This window comes from Vicugna pacos, chromosome 5 (assembly GCF_048564905.1).
Source record: "Vicugna pacos chromosome 5, VicPac4, whole genome shotgun sequence".
Lineage (NCBI taxonomy): Eukaryota > Metazoa > Chordata > Mammalia > Artiodactyla > Camelidae > Vicugna > Vicugna pacos.
Genome location: NC_132991.1, coordinates 42040284 through 42063719, shown reverse-complemented (window position 1 = coordinate 42063719; position 23436 = coordinate 42040284). Strand labels below are relative to the sequence as shown.

The following is a 23436-nucleotide window of genomic DNA, read 5'->3' as shown; positions in this document are numbered from 1 at the left end:
GTAAGAAATGAAGTACTATTAACCTCATTTTCCAAATTAGAAAAGGTGGGCCCAGAGAGGTTCATTTGTTCAAGGTGATGACAACCGTTAGGTGACAGAGCCAAGATTTAAACTCAAAGCATCCAAACTCCAAAGCCAGTTTTTCATATTGTATCTCCTACAGAAAAGATCACAAAATTACAGCGTAGAAAGCTTCTGCCTACACAGGATGGGCATGAAAGTGTTGCCTTTGAGCCCAGACTGTAATTGTTTCTTCCTTCTGTTCCTCTGGAGAGGGCTGGGGGCAGCAGCTACATATCTATAGGGCAAAAACCATACAGAGTGATGTCCGCACAGAACACTATCAGGATTCTGCTTTTATCAAAGTCTTTTAGGGCAACAGACCCTTGAAGGAAGAATGATCTGACCAGCTCCTGAAGGAACCCACATTCCAAGAAAATGCTTCAGCCTGACACCTTTCCAAGTAACAGACATTCTTAATTACTGAGCCAGGAAAAAGTAACTACAGAAAAGTGGGGAAAATACACTGTCTCACTAGGAAGGCTAGAAACAAAATCCTACCTGTTCTAATGTAGGAAGTTTCAGGAGGAATGGCTAAATTATGGTTTAGTAACAATACTCCAAGGGATGAGACTATGAAGCCCTGAGAGCTTTTTGTCAATGCAGCAGTAGGAAGCAGGCTGTCCAGAGGGCTATAAAACTTTGCATGCTCCACAATGAATATTTCCCCCCTTAGAAACACAGTTTTCACCTTTTGCAAAGAATTTTTTTTTCTTCTTTCTATCAATGTAAAAGCATGCTCTGAAGTCCCTGGTCTTTTAATTATGAAAATAGAAAAGCATATTAATTTTAAGTGACTCTGAAACCCCAAAATAGTAGTAACCTATAATGGAAAAGAATATGAAAATAAATAAATAAATAAATAAATAAATATATATATATACACACACACACACATATATATATATACATAAAAACACCAAAATGTTATATATTATTATATAATAATATATTATATATATTATATTATAACCAGAAATTAACATGACATTGTAAACCAAATACATCTCAATAAAAAAAGAAAAGAAAAAAATTAATAAAAAATTTTTTGCCAGACACCAGTAAAGGAAGCAACAATACAAAATAAGAGATGCTGTTCTACGGAAGCAAAATCTACAAACTGAAAACCTATACTCAGAAATTATAGAAAGAAAATAGATGGATGTATTCAAGTTTTTACTCAACATTTCAGAAATCATCAGTTTAAGAGTTTATAACTGGGGGGAAACAACTCCAGGAATGCGTAGATACAGTGAGGTTCCACTATCTCCCAGTGGTATCCTACAGTCATTTCTTTCCAAAAGAAAGAAGACAATTGGTAAGCCACCGTCTACAGAAGGAAATAGCAACAAATGTTGCAGACACTGAAAATACCATGTACTCAGCCACCTAAGAAAGGGAGGAGGTGATCTCAAACTGGTTAAGTGCAAAGAGCAGCTATGCAACTATCTCCAGTGATACACTCCACTCAGCAGCAGCAGTATCACACACAACCATGGAGACAAACATCACAGGACCATGGAGATTGGTCCAGAGTTAGCAAGCCAAGAGAGGCGGGCACCTCACCAGGAACTGGCTCTTGCTGACCTAGTTCCAGTGCCTCGGGTTCCTGCAGCCACTTTCTGCTGGCCCTTTGCCTTTCCGGGAATCCCCCCAGTGACAGAATTTACTTTCTCTAAAAATAACCAGATCTGGGAGTTCAAACAGAAAGACCACAGCAACTGGCTCTAGCAGCCTTCTGGTCCAGTTTTGGTCCCACACAGCATGACTCACCACAGACCTTTATCGCAACCTCTTCCCAATGCCGTCCCAGTTGGATAAACAAGCTGCTTGCCATTCGTCCCTGGGATGGCCCAGCTATGGGATGCCCTCAGGTCCAGCCTTGAGCATGGTGGTCTGGCCAACACATTGGAGCCCTCCCACAAAAGGCATCTCAGAATTTCAGAATCCATAGGTGGGGCTGACTCACCAGACTTCAGTGATTGGGGTATCTGCAATCATAGAATGCACTATTAAAGCACTGTATGTGGGAACTTCCTGATTCTTAGAGGCACCATGAGAAAACTTATGAAAACTAAATATTTTTGTGATATGTATTCATACAGTGTGTGCTAAATTCATTTTCACTGATGTATAGTATTCTGTTGTATAAATAACCCTCAAAATACAAAGCATTCTATTAATGGTTGAAAAAAATTTAAAGGCACTAATGAGCACAAATGATGGTGTGCGTGCAAGTGTCCGGCTGTGGTCAGCACATGCACAAATGCAAATGTGTGTCTACCACTGATAAAATACAAGTGGATTTCAAATGCTCCAGTGTAATCAAGATCATAAATTTCTGGATCATGAACCTTCCCAGCTCATGATGCCCTTTCATACTAATACTCTCAGATCACTGCAATGTTTCCTTCTTTTGTATAATGACAGGATGGTCTAGTGTGTTTTCTGCTCTTCCTCATATTCAGAGTGCCAAGAGCAGTCACATGGTAGGCACATAGTAATGATGTGTTTAATGGAAGAAATGGAGGGGAGAGGGAGGAAAAAAGACTGATCAATATAAGCTCGAGTCTTCAGAAATAGCTCATAAAAAAAGAAAGGCCTTAAATAGGACCTTAAAAAAGCAGTATAGGAGGGAAGTGTATAGCTCAGTGGTAGAGTGCCTGCTTACCATGCATGAGTTCCTGGGTTCAATCCCCAGTACCTCTTCCATTAAAAATAAATAAATACATCTAATTACCTCCCCCCCGACCAAAAAATATTTTTTTAATATTAAAAAAAGCAGTATAAAAAGCATGAAAGAAAGGTGAAAAGACAGTAGTTAAGGCAGCATTTTCAAAGGCATGAAAGCTGCCTTAAGAATACTCAGAAGGGAAAGGACTTGATTAGGAAGGAAGGGGGAAAACCTGGCAGGGAAAAGCAGTGTCTGGAGTCCTCACTGCAGCCCAGCTGTTTGGATGCCAACCTATTCCCGAGAGCCTGCCCTCCCTGCCTGCTCCTTCCTTGGGTCAAGAATGCCTGGGATTGAATGCCTGCCACTTCCCAGCTGTGTGAGCTTAGGGCAAGGACACCCTCTTCCCTTCTCGGTTTCCTCTACTGTAAAGTGAAGACAACATAACGCTCACCTCATAGAGCCATGGTCAGCATTCAATATGTTAACAGACATAAAATTCTCAGAATGCTCTTGGCACATAATGCTCTAGTGTGGTGTCCTGTTAATGCTTTTTATTATTATTGTCATTATCTGTTACAACTGGTTGAAAGCTGCACTTTTCTCTGAAATTTTCCTAATCCCTTCTGCCTTGCAACACTGCCCCAGCCTATGAACCCTGCATTACTGATCACAGCACTTAGATTCCACTTTAAGGCACTTCATTCTATATTTGACTTTCATTGTTCAAGGGCAAGGGCTACACTTTACTTATATTTTGAATCCCCAGTGCTATAATTTAAGGAATCAACTGTATCACCAAGGCCGCTAATTTGCAGTTTGGGTGTCATTCAGGGAAGAGGGGGATGGTAGAATTTGGGGAAGAGGAAGTTTCTAGAGAAAAGTACGCATATTTGGTCCCTTTGGGCCTAGACCCAGCGAGGGGTGTGGGTGTGTGTGTGGGTGTGTGTGTGTGTCTGTTAAGAAGTGGGCTTCTAAGAAAAAGTAGTAAGTAATTTAACAGTAAACACTTCTGCAGCACAAGAGGCTTAATTTACCTTATAACCTCCATGAGATGCTCACATGAGAAGCAGATGTCATCTCACCTAAACACCTTGAGCTTTCCATAAATGCAATACGCTCCACAGGAGGTAGTGAATTTCCCATTTAGGTGGATGGATTAAAGAGGCCATAATTCTCTGATTCTCCTCCCTTCAAGAGATGGGGGTCTGTGTTCTCTCCGCTTAGATCTGGAAGACTTCGAGATTGCTTTTGTCAATGAGATACATCAGAAGTGAGGCTGTGCCAGTTTCTGGGCCCAAGACTTAACAGACTTGTAATATACTCGTCTATGAAGTACCCTGGGAGAAGCCAACTACCAGGTGAGAAACCTATGTATCATGGGACTCCCACTCTGTGAGAATGCCACAGCTAGCCATTTGGAGGCCCCATGGAGAGTTGCCCCAGCTGCCAGCGGCTGCCCCAGCTTTCCTAGCCCAGGGATCAGACGCGTAGCATGAGGAAGCCTTCTGGTATATCCAGTCTTGGTCTCCTAGTGACTCTCACTGCATGAAGGCCCCCAAAACTCTGAACTACCCAGCTAAGCCCATGAAGCACGGGACCGAGAGAAAAAACGGTAAACTGTTGTTTGAAACCACTAAGTTTTTAAGTGGTTCATTACACAGTAATAGATAACTAGAACACTCACCGCTGGAAGTGTCCCGCCAAAATGTATCTAGTCACAGGCATTATGGTGAGATTTAACCACAAGATTAAGGCGTGGACTGTACCACCTGTGAGTTCCAGTAGAGAGTTGTCTTACACAACTCCTGACATTCCTCGATTTTACATATTACTGCCTAAAAATAAGTGGCAGATCCAGGACTAGAAATCAGATTCGCTGACTCCCATGGAGGCTTTAAATAGGGTGTTCCACCTCTAGCTAAATCTAACTACTGAGCCCTACCTTTCCCAAATGAGAACACCCTGAAGCATTATACACACTGATAGAGTACCATTATATACGTGTCCTTATATGCCCCTCACACCGTAAATAAAACGTATTCTTTTAAAAGTTAAAATTAAATTTTTAATTGGAGTTTTTAAGTTTCCCCTCCCATGTTACAAAACTCATTTTGAGAATGCCCACCCAAAGCTTATGTTCAGAATCTGACTTATAAACCCAGAGCAATCATTATTTATTCACCTAAAAGTACAGTTGAAAGGGAGAATATTCAGGAATATAAACACATGTATGCTGTATATTGCTGAATGACAGGCATGTGGCACAAATAAATTTTTTTCTGACCTAAAAATAAATTAATCATGAGATGTGGTATCCTAGATTGGATCCTGGATTAGATAAAAGAACACTGGTAGACGCAATGGTGAATTCCAAACACACTCTGTAATTTAGTTTATAATATTGTAGCAACGTTAATTTATTAGTTTTGACAAATGCACAATGAATATGTAAAACATTAACACTGGAGAAGGTCCATAAAGGGCACACTATTATTGAAATTTTTTAGTATATCTAAAGTTATCTGAAATAAATAGTTTTAAAAACTATAGTTTAAATAGTAAATTTAATATGAATGAACCTGACATACACCAACATAACCAGGTGGTCAAGGTTAGCAATGGGGCAGCATCTTGTGACTCCAATGTGGTACCCTGGGACGAACGCAGCATCATTTTTGTGGCATTCCCCCCAGAATGTATTAACTTAACCTAGTCAGGGGGAATATCAGAAAGATACTACATCCTACATTATTAAAGGCATGTACCCTTACTGTATTGTTATTTAAAACTGTAAAGACTACAAAAGACAGGGAAAGACTAAGAAAATTTTCCAGACTAAAGAAATCTAATGAGAGATGAGAATTAAATGCAATGCATATTCCTGGACAAGATCTTGGACCAGGCAGGAGAAGAAGCCATTGCTGAGTTTATACCATTGATGCTGTGAGCTGAATGGCATGTTGTATACTGATTATATATAGAACATCCTTATTTGGAGGAAATACACTTGAAGGGCTTTGAGGGAATGGGACATCATGTCAGGAGCTTGCTCCCATAAGATTAAGAAAAAGACAAATGATCACACACACACTCAAGAGTACACACACAGTGGAGGAAATACAGTAAAACATTAACAGTTGATAAATCTGGTTCTTTGCTCCATTTGGCAACTTTTCTGTAAGTATGAAATCTTTTCAAAATTAATTATTTAAAAATTAATCCACTGGATAAAGAAGTCTGGTATATGTATAACGGAATATTACTCAGCCAGGAAAAAGAATAAAATAAAGCCATTTGCAGCAACATGGATGGACCTGGAGATCATAATATGAACTGAAGTAAGCCAGAAAGAGAAACAGAAACACCATATGATATCCTTATATGTGGAATCTAAAAAAAATATATATATATATACAAATAAACTTATTTACTAAACAGAGACAGACTCACAGATATAGAAAACAAACTTATAGTTACCAGGGGGGAAAGGGTAAGGAGGGATGAATTTGGGAGTTCAGGATTTGTAGATACTAACTACTATATACAAAAATAGATAAACAACATGGTCCCACTGTATAGCACAGGGAACTATATTCAGTATCTTGTAATTGTATATAATGAAAAAAAATATGAAAAGGTGTGTGTGTGTGTGTGTAAATCACCAGAAATTAACACAACATTGTAAATCAACTATACCTCAATAAAAAAATGTATCCACTGGGGAACTATGCATTATTATAACCTAGGCCATACATTTAATTGAAGAGAAGGATGTCAATAATGAAAATGTGCCTAATTTTTCAGCCACTAAATAACAGCTAATTGCCAAAGGGAGCTACTCTTTACAGAGAGGCCTCACTACGTGTTCAAAGACATGTAAAAAATATTCATCCATCAACAAATAAATGGATAAAATACTATATTCAGAGAATAGAACCATTATATAGCACTTGAATAACTTAGACCCATATAGAAGGATGCCTCAGAAAAGCAGGTTATAAAATGATAACTGTATCACTTATGTAAATTTTCTGCCTGTCTTCGAGCTGGGACATGGGTCTTCTCCAATCTTTGAACTGAAACTCATAGTGGCTGTACCAAATTATATTCCCACCAAGAGTTAGGAGGGTTCCTTTTTCTCCACATCCTCTCCAGCATTTAAAAACTCATAAAGTAATACTGTATTTAGTTCATGAATAAAGACCTAAATATGCAAAACAATAAGAAACAGACTAGAAGGAGAGGAACTAAATTCATGATGGTGACTGATGTGAGGGTGGGAGAGGGAGTGAGACTGGAGATAAAGGACCAAGTGAATTGATGTTCTGTTTCCTAGATGAAAAAAGATCACTAACCTAAAGTGGCAAAATGTTAATTTTTTACTCTTGGTGGTGGCTTCAAGATGCTTCTTATGTAATTATGCTGCTACAGAGGGTCTGCTCATCATGAAAACCCACTGAATCATTTCCAGGCTGTATAATGTAACACAAGGTAATGGCATATGCCAAGGCCTGTAGTTAGTCCTGACTGTATGGTTAGGAAGCTAACAGAAAACTCACACTGAGTAGAATTCAGTTCCTGCAGTGTTTTGAAGTGAGACTTTTAGATGAATGTACTTGTCTTAAATGCTCTAAAACTTTGCAAATTGTCGTTAATTTTTTTAAGTAACTCATAAAATTAAAATGAAGAATTCTTAATCCACCACTTTCCTCTGAAGCTCTAATAATTGCATAAGTGCTTAATTGGCATGCTTCAGTTTCCACGATAGTGAGCTAATTAAAAAAATAAAAGCTACAGCAAATACAAAGACAGCCGTTTAGATTTCAGCTGTAAAATGCTAATTTAGACACTCTAATTAAACAAGCATATTGGCACCTACTTAATTTTATAACCTATATAAACTACCATAATAAACTCACCAAAAAGTATAGAATCAACCTACCAACATGCATTTATTGTGCAAGTGCTCCGTGGCCATCCTGCTTATCCTTTTTTGGAGGGAGGAGGGTTTATATATATAAATAATAATTGCCCACTACTATCCTATTACTACAGGAGATCTAGAGCGCTATAATAAATGACCCATGACTTAGTCTCTTATTACCTAACTGGAGAGATGAAAACATAAAACAAAAATAATTTTGTGCTAAATGACAACAGTGACTATAAGGGCCACCAGTGAGTGAGGAAAAGCTCACAGCGGAGACCTGGATGAACTGGTATAGAAGAGAGTGAGGGATTTCCACACAGAAAGAAGCACGTGAGATAGCAGTTAAGTCCAAGTGCACACATGCACAAGTCTATGGGATGCTATGAGATGTATAGTTGGCCAGGTGGAATTATAGCAATTCGGACTGAATGCTAAGCATCTTGGAAGCCTTACTGATTTTTAAGATGGGTTTTGACCTGATGATAGTACGATTTAAGAAACAGGGATATGACACAGTCTTCCAAGGGCTTTTCCTATCACTAAGGGTAAAGTAAAAGTCCTTACAGGGGCCTCCAAGGCCCTATATGATTTGGACACCTGTTCCCTCTCTGAGCTCGTTTTCTACTTCTTTCACCTTCCTGCACTTTCAGTTTCAAAGGCCTCCTTACCAATCCTAACACGGGGCCATCGCACTCCCTCTTTGGGGCACTCGCATGTGGAGCTGTGTCGACCCAAGACGTTTTCCCTTAGATGTCCTCCTGGCTCTCTCCCTTACCTCCTTGGTCTTCACTCAAAAGTTACCTTCTTGAGAATGTAAAATGGTACAGCCACTTGTGGAAGATAACATGGCAGTTTCTCAAAACACTAAATATAAAATTATCATATGATCCCACTCGCAGGAATATACCCAAGAGAACTCAAAGCAACGTCTGGGACAGATATCTATACACACACATTCATAGCTGCATTATTCACAAGAGTCAAAAGGTAGAAACAAGACAAGTGTCCATCAACAGATGAATAGATAAACAAAATGTGTTATACACATACACTGCACTATTATTTAGCCTTAAAAAATAATGAAATTCTGACCCATGCTGTATCACAAATGAACTGTAAAGGCATTATGCTAAGTGAAATAAGCCAGATGCAAAAAGACAAATACTGTATGATTCCACTCCTATGAGGTTCCTAAAATCATCAAGTTTATACAGAAGAAAGCAGAATGGTGGTTATGAGGGGCTGGGGGGAAGGTGAGAATGGAGAGTTATCATTTAATGGGAATTTTAGTTTGAAATGGCAGAGAAGTACTGGAGATGGATTGTGGTGATAGCCGCACAACAGACTACAGGTAACGCTGCTGAACTGTACACTCAAAAATGGTTTAAAAATGACAAAAATGTTATGTTAAACATTATAAAAGAAAAAAATTTAAGTCACCTTATCTATAAGCCCTTTCCAACCACCTCATTTTAAACTGCAAACTTCTTCCCAGAGTGGCACCCTCACCCCTACCCCTCTCCCCTGCCTTTTTCCCTTTCCTCTTAGCGCCAACACCACCCAATATACATCTTCTCTACTTATCTGGTCTACAGTCTGCTCCTCACTCCAGATTGTAAGCTCCTGAGGGTAGGACTACTGCCTGTTTTCTATCCCCCAAGCCTACAACAGTGCCTAGCATACAATACGCAGTTAGTAATCACCTGTTGAGTGAATTATCCCTGTTCTGCCAAAAGGAGAGGTGCTGACGGAGGCTGGAAGCAAAACTAGCCAGGCAGACACTGTGGTTGGACTCCAAGAAGAAGACCGTAAGGCTGGGACTGTGGAGTGTCTATTTTGAGACAAGAAAGTATAAACCTGAAAGACACTCCAAAAAAAGGATGTACAAGATTGGAAAACAGATTGGAAAAGAAAAGGAGCAGGAAAAACGTGTCCAGATGGCTCTATTTTGAGACGAGAAGAATGGAAGCACCAATAAGAGAACTGGGACAGGGAGCTGGTTTTAATAAAGCAAAGAGCAACACAGAGCTGACACATCCAAGCTGCAGGTGAGGATCTGGGACTCCTGCCCAAGGATGGTTTAAACCAAAGAAGTAATGAATTCACTAAGAGAGACTTACAAAAAAGCAGACAAAAGGGTACAGGACATGGCTTGGTTGGACACACACAGGAAAAAAAGAATGAAGACAGCATCTGAATGACACAAAAAGCTACAGAATCATGGAAACCCAAAGGGGGGTTTTGAGGAGCAGAGGTAGAAGGGGACTAGAAAGGGGGAAAGGCCACTTAATTCAACACTAAGGTTACTGATAACCTTAGAAAAGGGTTTCAAATGCTGGCAAATCTTTTAGCAATATGACTGTTTTTGGAATTGTGATGTTTATAAAACTGAAACCTGTAAATAAAATTTGGATTTTGAGGTTTCCTCCACCAGGGAAGGAATGGGGACAGGTAGACATCGCTAGAAGAGCAGCCCACTGGGAAGTGCCCAGGTGCAGGCCCGGGACTGGAAGTGTGCAGGTGGCAAAGCCAGACACCAGAAGCCTTCCATTTAAGACCAGATGCAGTTTTCTATCATTATTCCTTTTTATTTGGGGGGGTGGAATTTATTTATTTTTGGAGGAAGTACTGGGGATTGAACCCAGGACCTCATGCATGCTAAGCATGTGCTCTACCACTTGAACTATACCCTCCCCTCCATCATTAGTCTTAAGGGTCTCCCTAACTAATCTTCCCCACATACCCAAGCATCCTTAGATTCTGATGTTTCGAAGCCACCATCACTTCTCTGGATTTCACATCATCTCCAAACTGCTTTCCCCGCATCTCAGCTCCATTAGGACAGCCAGTCCCTGGAGCTCGATACTCCGCTGCTCCACACCTACTAACGACTTCCCATGTCACTCAGAGCAAAAGCCAATGGCCTCACAGGGATCCCTAGGGCCCTACACAGTCAGTCCCATCACCACACACACCTCCTGCCTTCCAGGTGGCTCACCCACTGCAGCCACACTGACTGCCCCAACCTGTTCAGGGATCAGGTCATGCAGGTACTGCCCCGGGGCCATTGTACTTGATTTGCCTCCACCCTCCACTTCAGGTCTCTGCTCAAAGGTCACCTTATTAGAGTTGTTCCCTGATCACCTACATAAAAACTCACCTGCAGTACCCCTCATTCCTCTCTATGGATATATTTATATATCTATCTTCTTTTAACTTATTTCTTTACTTCCTTCCTTATTTATATATATTTTATGGTATTTATCAGCATCTGACATATTTTATTGGTTCATGGTTTACTGCCTTAGGGCACATAAAATGTCAATATTTGTTGGATTTTCAATCCAAGTTAATGATTTCTATGACTAAGCAAAACTGTTTCTAACATACAACTCAGTCATCACCTTCGTACTTAGAATTTCTGTCTATCTATCAGACTTTTCTCTAAAAAAGTATTCTAACTGCCTCTCTTCAGAGTAAGCCTTCTTAGGCTACCCCTGAACCCTGCAGACTGGGATTCATAGTGGTTTATTTATACATTAGACACAATTATGAAGTATCTAGGTCTGGTTCCTCTAACTATACTTAGATTAGAAATGGCAGAGTGGATAGAAGACCTTTAGAAGCAGGTGTATTGATGGCATGAATTAACAAGTCTCAGCCTGACAGGCAGTGACGAAACTACAAATAGCAATAATAAAGTCATCACACACACATACACACACACTCTCTTTAAGTTTGAAGATTCTTAATACAGGAAAAGCGTAATAGTTTAAAAATCTCACTCTTGAATGCATATTAATCAATGTTGGCAATGATGGTTGCAGATGGTCAGAAAAAGGTTAGGTTGGGTCCAAACTCCATTCAACAGCCAGTTAGTGGAAAACAAAGTTTTCCTTTAAGAATTTAAATGGAAACCCCAAGCTAATCTAGGAAATTCCTACCTGTAAACATCTGTTTTCTGATCATGCTGGATACCTCTAAAATCTAGGGCTGCTACTAGAAACAAATAAGGTAAGAAATATGCTATTACTAAGTGCTATACAGGTGACAATAGCTTATATGCAGCACTTCCATGTATACAAAGAAAAAAATTTTTTAATTTCATAGGACTCCCCCAGAAGCCCTATGAGTAGGCAGGCAGGACACAGTGAAATAAAGTCATGTGGCCACTATCAACTCAACACACACTGTGTAGTGATGTGCTAGGCGCTGGGACAGTGTGGGGACCCAAAAGACAAGGACCTGCTCTCACGGAGTCAAGTGACTGTCTTATCATTTTTATCTTAAACGTGGAGCACAAGCTCCCTGAAAGCTACCCTTTCACTCTACTGGTCTAGGATAAGACAGTCTCTACTCTAACACAAATCTTTAGTGAATTTTAAACAACAGTTTATTATTTCATGGTGCTATTCTCCAAAGAACATTACGACTTCCAAGTTCTCTGTCCACCAAGTAATTTTGAAAGTTCTACAAATAGCAGTACACACATGTCAAATAACGTATATACAAGATTATCCATGGCACAGTCTTCGTACAGCAAGAGAATGGAAATAATCTACGTGTCCTTCAGTGGGGGATTTATTACAGAAGTGGAATACTAAGAACTGGTATAAAGAATGTGACAGGTCTGCATGTGCAGACATGGGACAAACTCTACAACACACGGTAAGTGAAATTCAGAGCATGGCTCCAAAGGGCGAAAATGGTGTTAGCTTTCGTGGATGGCAACGGGGCAGAGAGGAAAAATGTGTGTGTATGTTTGTAAACGCTAAGGATACCAATGGAAGGATACACTTAAAAATGATGGCCTCAAAGAGACAAACTGGACAGGGCAGCATGGACACTGATATATAAAATGCCCTTTTATATCTATCGAATTTTTGCAGTGGGTGAATGTAAATAAATTACATAAATAACCATTGTAAAGTCAAAATGGAAACCATACAGCTTCCCCTTGGAGGACTGTGAAACAGATTAAGATACTATCTGTAAAGACACACTGGAAGTGACAAAGCAAAAGGCCAGTATTAGTCATAATCTCTTTGGGAACAGAATTGCTCTTCAATTTTCTCAATGTCAAACTTCAGGGCTCTTGACATCACGCTCAAAAGACAAAAACATCTTTAGACACTGCAGCCAGAATCAAGACCTAGCGAGACAGTGGCCCTTTGGCCCTTCTGGGAGGTTTAATTTGGTTTCATCTTGTTTATTTCATTTTGCTTTGTTGTCTCTGTTGTTTATTTTAACGGATATGCTTTTGCTTCCACACAGAGACCCAGAGGCAAAGGCTGAATCCCGTGGACCTACGGGACAGGTTCAGTCTGAAAATGGAAAAGCAGACAGCATTTTTGCAACTCTGACTAGCCTCTCTGACCCCTACTGAGTTAAGCACTTGAACATTCAAACCCCAGGTGACTTGTTATTGTTTTGTCTTGAAATTAAGTACTTTAACTTTATCTGAACTTTGCAGAGCTTCAGGAGAGAAGGGAAAAGTAAAAGGAGTTAATTTTTGCTCTTTGATCAATAAAATACTACAATTGGCTTTGATGAAATATAATTCAGAAATCTGAGAGTCAGGCTATAACAAGTATAAGGCTATATTTCTTGGTTAATTTGTTCCAAATGAAGACATTTTATTCCTGAGTATTCGGTCATCCCCTGTGCCACCATGTGTACTACAGCAGTGACTGAGTCCAAGCCAAGGATGACGATATTGCAGGGGAACGTGGTATCTGATATTGAGCAACTGTTATTATATGTTGTGTTGTATTGTGTATGTATATGTATATGCATTTATGACACGTCAGACACATGTTCTAATTTAAGTATTAACTTATTTGATCCTCATAATAACCTGAAGAGAAAAACACCATTTTTGTCCTCATTTCACACATGAGAAAACTGAGACACAGGTTAAGAAACTAGCCCAGGGTTAAGGCTAATAGATGTGGGAGCTAAGGGAGTCTCAGTCCAGAGTCAGGCCCTTAACCACCAAGTTCAATAAAAGGCACAAAGCTAAGCAATGAGGATCCACTGGGGAACAAGACGGAAGGTGTCTGCCCTCCTGGGAACTTATCTCCCAGTCGGGAGGGATTGGTAAAGAGCAAACAATATACAGCAATTTAATTACAATGACTAGGATGCCACAAGGGAGAAGTGACAGCAAAGGATGATGGAAAACGGCCACAGAGCTCTCATTAGTTCCTCATGACACCCTGAAAATAAGCAGTAATATTCTCATTGCTAAGACAAGGCAGTTTCGGCTGACAGAGGAGAGGTGAAGGCCAGAGAGAGGATTCACCCCTAGTTTGAGCAGTCCTAACACTAGTTTGGTTGTGAGTAACAAACTACACACTTGATTTTCTTCTAGATCCTTTCCATGTACTGTGTTCTTTTTGCATTAGAGTCATCCCTCCGTATCCGTGGGGACTGGTTCCTGGACCCCCGCAGATACCAAAATTTGGAGATGCTCAAGTCCTTTATATAAAATGGCATGTTTGTATATAACCTGTGCACAGCCTCCCGTAAACTTTAAATGATCTCTAGATTGCTTATCATACCTAATAAAATGTTAACCCTACATAAATCATTATAAATACAATGTAAAATGCATGCAAATAGTTGTTGGGCACACAGCAAATTAGTCTGCTTTTTGGAACTTTCTGGGATTTTTTTCCCCCAGATAGTCTCAGTCCAGTTTTCTGAATCCACGGTTACAGAACTCATGGATATAGAGGGCCAACGGTGTAATAATGTAATCTCTTCTGCATATGACACAGGAGAGGTTTAAGTATTTCTTATGGTGTCTTGTCAAATCCAAGAGCCTTATCTTATCACTCTGACAATAGTCATTTAATAGGGAGCACTCTGCTCACAATAATACTGTAATGCATGTGGGTTAAAGGCATTCAGCTAAAATTAATTCCTATCATTGTTGATTTGACGCTGCACTATCCTGGCAGCTGAGGAGTCAGAGAGCTAAAAGGATAGAAGGCAGAAAAATAAACACATACTTATTGACTTCTTTCCAAGGGCCACATTGGGTGTTTTCACAAGTTATCTTCTTTAAATAGCTAGAAGAGTTCAGATGTTTCAGAGAAAATGAACCTGAGAGGAGGCTGGGGCTGACTTCAAAACAAGCTATTCTGTCACTTTAAAAGGACCATAAGAAAATTAAATGCAATCAAACCCCTCAATTTCAAAGGGAAGAAGGATTGCAAAAATAATAAATGTTCACTACAGTTTGAAAAAAAAAAACTAATTTCGGACCCTTAATTGTTTTCTACTTTCTTCAGTTTGTGGAGATTTTTTTTTTTCTGTTTTTTTTTCAGTTTGTGGAGAATTTGAGGATTCTTCATTCTAGGTTTTGCGTGCTGAGAAATATTTTTTGGGTGACAAGTCCCAAGACACTCATATTAAAATACTTGCCTCATTGTATTGTAATTTTTCATGCTTACTTTTCAAGTCAGGAAGAGTGTCTTCTCAATTTCTGAACCCTGAGCACTGCTGAGCATAATAGGAATCCAGTAAATATTTACTGAAGAAAAAAAAAACCCAATTTCAACAGAATAGAAATTAAGCAGTTATTAAAAATTATGTTTGCAAAGAGTTTTTAACAAATGAAGAAACAGTCATGTTCTAGGAATATTTACATATTCAGAAAAAGAGCAAAAATGGATAAAGTATATGCCCCTTTATAGACTGATACATATATTTTTATACATAAAACATTTCTGGAAATATGCAAAATGGAATTATATTACACCAATGGCTTGCAGAGGGAGTGAAACTGAGAAGACAGGTAAGAGGAAATTTTAACATGTACTTTATACCCTTCAATAGTTTCCCATAAATAATTTTTAAAAATTAAAATAAAATCAGATTTAGAAAGAATTTTTAAACAATGTGTAAAAACAGTGCAAATGCTTAGGCTATAAATTTACCTTAAGTGTGAGGACAAAAGTTTTTAAAGAGAATGATTTCAACTATGTCTCCCTCCCAATAAAGGAAACTAGAAAATTCCTAAAACTGAAACCCTAAGTTTTCACTTTTTTACTTTGTAAATTTAATTATTGTTCAAAATATTAAATAAGAAATAGTGTATTAATATAAGTGACAGAATTGTAAGAGTTGTTTTTGCCATATCCTAAAGTCAAAGATTAAGAGGACAAGATTGTCAGTATAAAATGAATAATTCAAATTAAACACTAGACCATACAGCCAAATGTGGGCTCAAAGTCCTATTACAAGGAAGATGGGATCACACCCTAATTTTAAATACTTTTGACCTAGTCATCTTTCCTCCTAATCTTCTTCACTATGGTGTTAACCCCACTTTCTTTCTAACAGCCACCTGAGAAGAGAAGGCGATAGTGCCAATTAGCTGGAGTCAGGTCAGGACTCTAACCTCAGGGTGACTGGCAACTACCTTGGACTGGAAGCCTCTTCCCTTGCCTCTTAGGCACTGTTGGCTTCAATAACTCTCCCAATTCCTTTTGGACGTTAGTTTTCTCTAAAATGTCACCTGCCTCCACAAAGTATGAATACAACCTGCATCTCACAAAACAGTGAAAGGAAGGAAATTAGTGCTTTAAAGGCTACTCTGGTGCCAAAGTGTCATTTGTTAGCAAAATACGGATCTGCTTTGCAAGCTCTTTTGAAAAATAAACAGGCACCATGTATCATCATGCATTCTCCCCTTTGAGGTGCAAGATCCTTTGTGAAAAAAAGAGAAGCAGGAAGCTCCAGGTCCTCGGCTAGGGTAAGCATACTACAGCCTCTCTTTCTTACTTTTCACAACTGAAAGGTCTGAGCACAACACAAAAAGCAGCTACCTGAGGACTCCACAACATGAACAAAAAGGGTGAATTGTGGAGGGGAGTCAAAACTTAGAGAAGTGAACTAAAAGGGGTAAACTTCCAGTTTTATGTTTATTTTACTCTGAAGCTCTTTATCCTGGAGTAGGACCCCATCAGAGTTCTACAAAGAGCAACATAGCAGTCAGCGCAGCAGCTTGAGCCGCTAAACCATCACTGCAACTCTGCCTTTGGGGCCAGAAGAACATGAAAAAAGGGCCCTTGCAGGCCAAATTACAGGGGGAATCATAGGGAGAAAGAAGATGGAAAAGGGAATGCCCCCGGTTCTGTCATAAACCGGCACAGATCCCAGCCTCTGAGCCGTGCCTTCATGGGACAGACCCAAAGCAGTATAAAAGACTTGGAGAACTGAACTAAGACTGAAACTAGCCCCTAAGTCTCAGACTAACCCTGGAGAGGCATACGCATGGGACAGACCCCAAGGAACACAGGAAAGGCTTTGAAAACTAAACAGAAATTAGAACTACCACCCACAGAAGGTGGTATGGAAATTCAATATGAATCTAGCCCGTTTCACTGCCTGCAAAAAAAAAACAAACTTAAAAAGAGAGATTGTTCAGAGGAATACAACAGGACCCATAATCTACATAGCATTATATACACAATGTATACACATTATATACACAATCCAACAGCACTTCATACACAAAGAACTAGCAAGACATGACTAGTGCTCAAGAGAAATTACAATCAGACTCCAACCCTAAAATGACCCAGAGGATAGACATTATAATATCCTCCATGAGGATATGGAATGAATAGAAAGATAGGAGTTCTCAGAGAGAAATAGAAACTAGAAGAATAACCAAGTGAAAATTGTAGAAATAAATGTATCTGAAATTTAAAATTCCTTGGATGGCTCAACAGAACAGAGACCACAGAGTAAGTGAGCTTGAAGAGTGAGTGGAATTATCTAATCTGACAAAGAGACAAAATTCAGAAAAATAAGCAGAGCCTCAGGGACCTATAGGAGCACATTAAAATTTGTAGTATTCCTGTCTCTAGAATTCTAGAAAAAGAGGAGAAAAAGATTGGTGGAGAAACTATTTGCAGAAATAGTGGCCAAAAAACTTCTGAATTATCAAAATGCATAAATTTATAAATGCAAAAAGTCATAAACTCTAAATAGAGTAAGCTCAGAGACAACCACTCTTAGACACATCAAAATCAACTGCTTAAAAGCAAAGATAAAGGAAAAAAATCTTCATAGCAGTTAGAGAGCAATTACACATTATACACAGGGAAACAATAATTTGAATGACTGAAGATTTTTCATCAGAAACAGGAAAAGACCAGAAGACAGTGGAACAACATCTTTAAAGCGCTGAAGGAAAAAAACAGCCACCCTAGAATTCCATATCCCTTGGTAATAGCCCACAGGAAAAAAAGCTACTTGACATTTTTAGACAAAGGAAAACGAAGAGAATTCATTCTTGGCAGATTTGCTCTAAAAGAAATGCTAAAGGAAGTGGTTCAGACTGAAGAACACCAGACTGAAACCTGGATCTTCACCAAGAACAGCAACAGAAATGGTAAATATTAAAGGCTACTTTCCTCAGTTCTTTAAAATGTGTATGATTGTTGAAAGCAAAAATTACACCATTATTCAGTAGAATTTTCAATAAATATAGATATAACTTATGTCATGACTGTAATATAAAGGTAAGTGGAGGAGGATAAAGGAACCCACGTGACCAGATGGTTTCTACATTTTACTTGAAGTAGTATAATATTAACTGTAATCAGACTGTGAAAGTTTAGGTATGTATACTGGAACTCTCAAGCATGCACTGAAAAAAAAATTATTTTTTCAAAGAAATAGAGCCAAAACTCAAAGCAATAAATGAAAATGGAATACTAAAAAGATAAATTCAAATCTTCCAAGAGAAGACAGGAAAGGAGGGAAAGAGGAACAAATAGCAGAGAGACATACAAAAAACAAATCACAAAATGGTGAATCCAATTAACCAATACTTATATTAAATGTAAATGATCTAAAATATCCATGAAATATAGAGATTGTCAGAATTTTTCAAAATAACAAGGACCAATGCTTCCTACTACATGAAACCCATTTAAAATATAAAGACCTAGATAGATCAAAAGTAAAAAACTTAAAAAGCGTATCATGTATACAATAATCAAAAGAAAGCCAAAATGGCTATATTAATTTTAACCAATCTCCTAGTTGTGCTTATCCTAATCTTTAATCCATCTATATTAATATATTTACTTACAGAGGCTATTCTCTCATTATTCATAAAAATCATTCCCAGAGTTTTAAGCTCTTTTTGGCAATGATTTACAAAATTTATCAGCATACCCCTCCCTTTATGAAATTACCTTGTAGGGAGACAGCATTAATGCAACAATTTGTTAATATACATTATGTGTGTGCATACACACATACACACGCACACACATATTTCAAATAGATCTAAAGTATATGATTGGAAAAGGTGTTAAGTTCCCTACGTACACAGAAAATTTCATAGGCTTTAAGATTGGCATGGCATTCTCACTGAAGTTGCAGTTTAGGTGGTTTAGAAAATAATGCTGGGAAAGACAGAATTCACACAAGCTTAAGAAATATATACATTTTCAGAAGCAACTGAATGTAGATTTTGATTAAGCATGCCTAAAGCAAACATAGGCTACATCACAAGAAATGCTTTGAGGAGTGAAATACTAACTACACAAACAAGCAGGGACCATCAGCAGTCATGGGTGTAAATCTTGACCTGTACTCTAAGGAAGATAAACAGGAGGAGGAAGCCAAAGCAACTGCTACAAATTTGCAGTTAGAAAACAAGGCAGTGGAGAGCCCAGAAATATACCTACACAATCAACCGATCTTTGACAAAAGAGCAAAGGCAATACACCGGAGAAAAGAGAGCCTTTTCAACAAATGATTCTGGACCAATAACAAATTCTGTACATACCCATGCAAGGGAAGAAAATGAATCTAGACACAGACCTTATACCTTTAAGGAACATTAACTCAAAACAGACCATAAACGTAAACATAAAATGCAAAAACTATAAAACTTCTAGAAGATAGCATAGGGGAAAATCTAGGTGACTTTTAGTTCAGTGGTGACTTTTAGGTACAAGATCAAAAGCACAATCCATGAAGGAAAAAAATTATAAGATAGACTTCATTAAAATTAAAAACCTCAACTCTGCAGAAGACATTGTTCAGAGAATGAAATGAAAAGCCACAGACAGAAAAATACCTGCAAAACATACATCCAAACAAGGACTGGTATCCAGAATATACAGAAGATTCTCAAAACTCAACAATAACAACCTAGTTACAGAATGGGCAAAAGATCTGAACAGATATCTCACCAAAAAGATACACAGATGGCAAATAAACATACGCAAATATGTTCATCTATTGTCATTAAGGAAATGAAAATTAAAACAATGAGGTAACATTGCACACCTATTAGAAAGGCTAAAATCCAAAACGCTGACACTGGTGCTGCTGGTGCTGGTGAGGATGTAGACCAGAAACTCCCGATGCCCGATGGTGGGAGTACAGAATGGTACAGCCACCTGGAAGACAGTGTGACAGTCTCTTATAAAACCAAACAATGACCTCATCATATAATCCCCACCATCGTGCTCCTTGGTACTTACCCAATGGAGGTGAAAACTTACATCTACACAAGTGCCTACACACAGAAGTTTACAGCAGCTGTATTCATGTATTCATAATGGCCAAAACTTGGAAGTAACCAAGATGCCCTTCAGTTGGTGAAGGAATAAACAAACTGTGGTACATCCAGACAATGGAACATTATTCAAAGATAAAAAACGAACTATCAAGTCACAAAAAGCATGGAGATGGATGTGTCAACTAGTCTTATGGTAGTGATCATTTCACATACTGTGAAATGTTGTATGTCAATGATATCTCAAAAAAGCTGGAAAAAATGAATTAAATAAGTAAAATCAGTACATCATCTGAGACCACACACTCTACTAGAGGAAAAAAATATGTTCTGGACATTAAGGACAGTGTAGGGTCAATTCATAAGACTGGAATCCAGACAGCTGACTGGATAGAGATGAGGATGTGGGGTTTGTTTGTTTAATAATGACAGTCTGATTGTGTAAGAGAATCTCCTTATCCTTAGGAAGTGTCATGGTTAGAAAAAATATGAATAAAATGGATGCATGTGAAGAAAGAGCAAGAGATCAAGCAAAAGGGACAAAATACAGGTGCACCTGGGTGGGGAGCATACAGGTGTTCACTGAGCTGTTCTCACAACTTTTCTTGAAGTGATTTCCAAATAAAAAGTTTAAGCATATCAAAAAAAAAAAAGGTATGGAGGAAACTTAAATGCATACTGCTAAGTGAAAGAAGACTCCATACTGTATGATTCTAACTATGTGATATTCTGAATACACTAAGACTATGAAAACAGGAAAAACATCAGCGATTTCAGAGTTTGGGGGAGGGGGTGACTAGGTGGAGCACAGAGGATTTTTAGGGCAGTGACACAATTCTGTATGACACTGTAATGATGGATACATGTCATTATATGTTAATCAAAATGCACAGGATGTGCAAAACAAAGAGTGAACCGTAATGGAGATTATGGACTTCGGTTAATAATAGAGTATCAATATTGGCTCACTGACTGTAACAAAAGGTAACCCACTACTATAAAATGTTAATAATAGGGGAAACTGCAGTGGAGGGACTAGGAGATGGGACAGAGAGATGAGCGAATATATGGGAACTGTGTACTTTGCATTCATTTTTCTGTAAAATGTAGAACTGCTCAAAAAAATAAAATCATTAATTTTTTTTAAAGCAAGGCAGTGTGTCACTTCTTGTGTCTTTGTTTTGATGCTTATGGGTCAAGATTTTTAGATGGCACCAAAAGGTATTTTAATTTCCTCCAATTTCATACACCAGAATTCTATAATGAGGCAAACAGCTGAAACAGAAAACCACCCAATAAGAGCCTGCCTAGCATTTTCTCCATCTTCTTTTTTCATTAACTTCCAAAATGCCAAGTTGTTCATCTGTTTACCTTCATAAAGAAAACGCATTCTACTCCACTGTGAGGGATCATGAAGCATTATTTCAGTTCCCCAGGACCCATCTCTGGAAAACAGCCCTCTCTTCACATTCCCTTAAAACCAGAGCCAGAACAGCTTCCAATGACTCTCCATGTGGCTAGAGATCCCAAAATACGAAGCCTTAAATGTAACATACCTCAAAAGAAAGAGTTTGGCGGTAAAAAGACACTAAAGATCCTGTTCTTATCTGAAAAAAAGAAACACACACACATACACACAGCGGGGAGGGTACAGTTCAGCGGTAGAGTGTGTGCTTAGCATGCACGAGGTCCTGGGTTCAATCCCCAGTTCTTCCAGTAAATAAATAAACCTAATTACCTCCTCCAAAACAAAAACAAACAACAACCAAAAAAGTTCAGCTCACAAAAATAAATAAATAAGAAAAAATTTTAAAAACCACACACACACACACTTACCCTCAAAAATAGCTGAGTATAAACACTACCTGCCAAACATCATCAGCAAGCAGTTACACATTTTGGCTGTTACCGGGGAATGCTCAGTTCAGGAAGACTCACGACTACGTGTCTGCAAAGGAACCTATCACCTTACCCGTGTGGTTAAAATGGAGAGATGTTTTTTTCTCTGCTTCTTCAGATGTGTAACAAGCCTAGTACTCAAAACAACAGTACATTTGTTGTGTTAAACGACATGCAGAGTTTCCTCCTAGTTGTGCTTTTAATAAGCAGGGCCTGACTTTTAGCTTTGAACATAGTACTGCAATGTTTTGAATGCACAGAACTATTCTAGACCTGTGGTTCTCAAAGTGTGGTCCCAGCATTACCAGGGAACTTGTTAGAAATGCAATTCTAATCCAGATCCACTGAAGCAGAAATTCTGGGGGTGGGACCCTGCCATCTGTTCTCATAAGCCCTCCAGGTGGCTATGATGCCCAGAAAAGTTGGAAAGCCATGGTTCTAGAAGTCCTAAACATGGAAACATATCCTACCTTCCTTCTCTACGTTGATTGGAACCAATTAATTAAGCCTGGCTCAGAGAGCTCCTCGTGTTCATAACACTAGCACAGCTGGTTAAGAATTTCATCTTTTGGTCCCTGAGTCTCTACCATGCAAGAATAGAACCTTCACATGCTCCCCTAAGACAGGAGGAAGATTCACACCCAGTGCCAACTCTGAACCAACACATGAAGGTGTCTGTCTTCTCAGTGGGGTAAAAAAAAAATCTCCAAAGGGCTTGACCTTTCTTGTTAATCTCAATACATTCATCTTATACTACACAAAAATTTCAGTTTATAAAGCACGTCCAGATACACTGCGCAATTCAGCTGCCACAATAAGCCTGTGACGTAGGTTCTCCACTCCCGCTAACATTTCATAGAGAAGGAAGCTGAAGCTCAGAGAATTCTGAGAAACCAGCCACCAGTCCAAGACCAGCCAACCGGTAAGTGTACAGAGCCTCCTCTGCTCATGCCAAGCATGATGCTCTACACAGTCTTCATCAAAGAAACGTTAGCTAGGTGATCTTGGATGAATTATTGAAGCTCCCTAAGCTGCATTTCCACATCCATAAAATAGAAGTAAAAGTAGTACCTACTTTACAGCGTTTATGTGAGGATTAAAGGAGATAATCTATGTAAGGCTCTAAGGACAGTGCCTGGCAAGGAGCATGTGGGCAATAAATGTCAGCCGTAGTTACCGATCCTGACCACATCGTCACTCTGGCCAGCACAGCACTGCACTCACTACTGCTCCAGAAACTGGGCATTTTTTAACCTATTCCTGTTCTCCTTCACTCCTGCCTTCAGACTTCTTATATTGTCCAGACCATCACAT

At 38.8% G+C, this 23436-nt stretch overlaps 1 protein-coding gene and 1 non-coding gene across 4 annotated transcripts in view; one reads left to right on the top strand and one right to left on the bottom strand.

Annotated features, from left to right (window-relative positions):
- CERS6 (ceramide synthase 6) overlaps positions 1–23436 on the bottom strand; it is a 296892-nt gene that overhangs the window by 235489 nt on the left and 37967 nt on the right. The window lies entirely within an intron of this gene.
- TRNAG-ACC (transfer RNA glycine (anticodon ACC)) lies at positions 2696–2772 on the top strand. The gene has a single exon. It is a non-coding gene; the product is annotated as a tRNA-Gly (tRNA).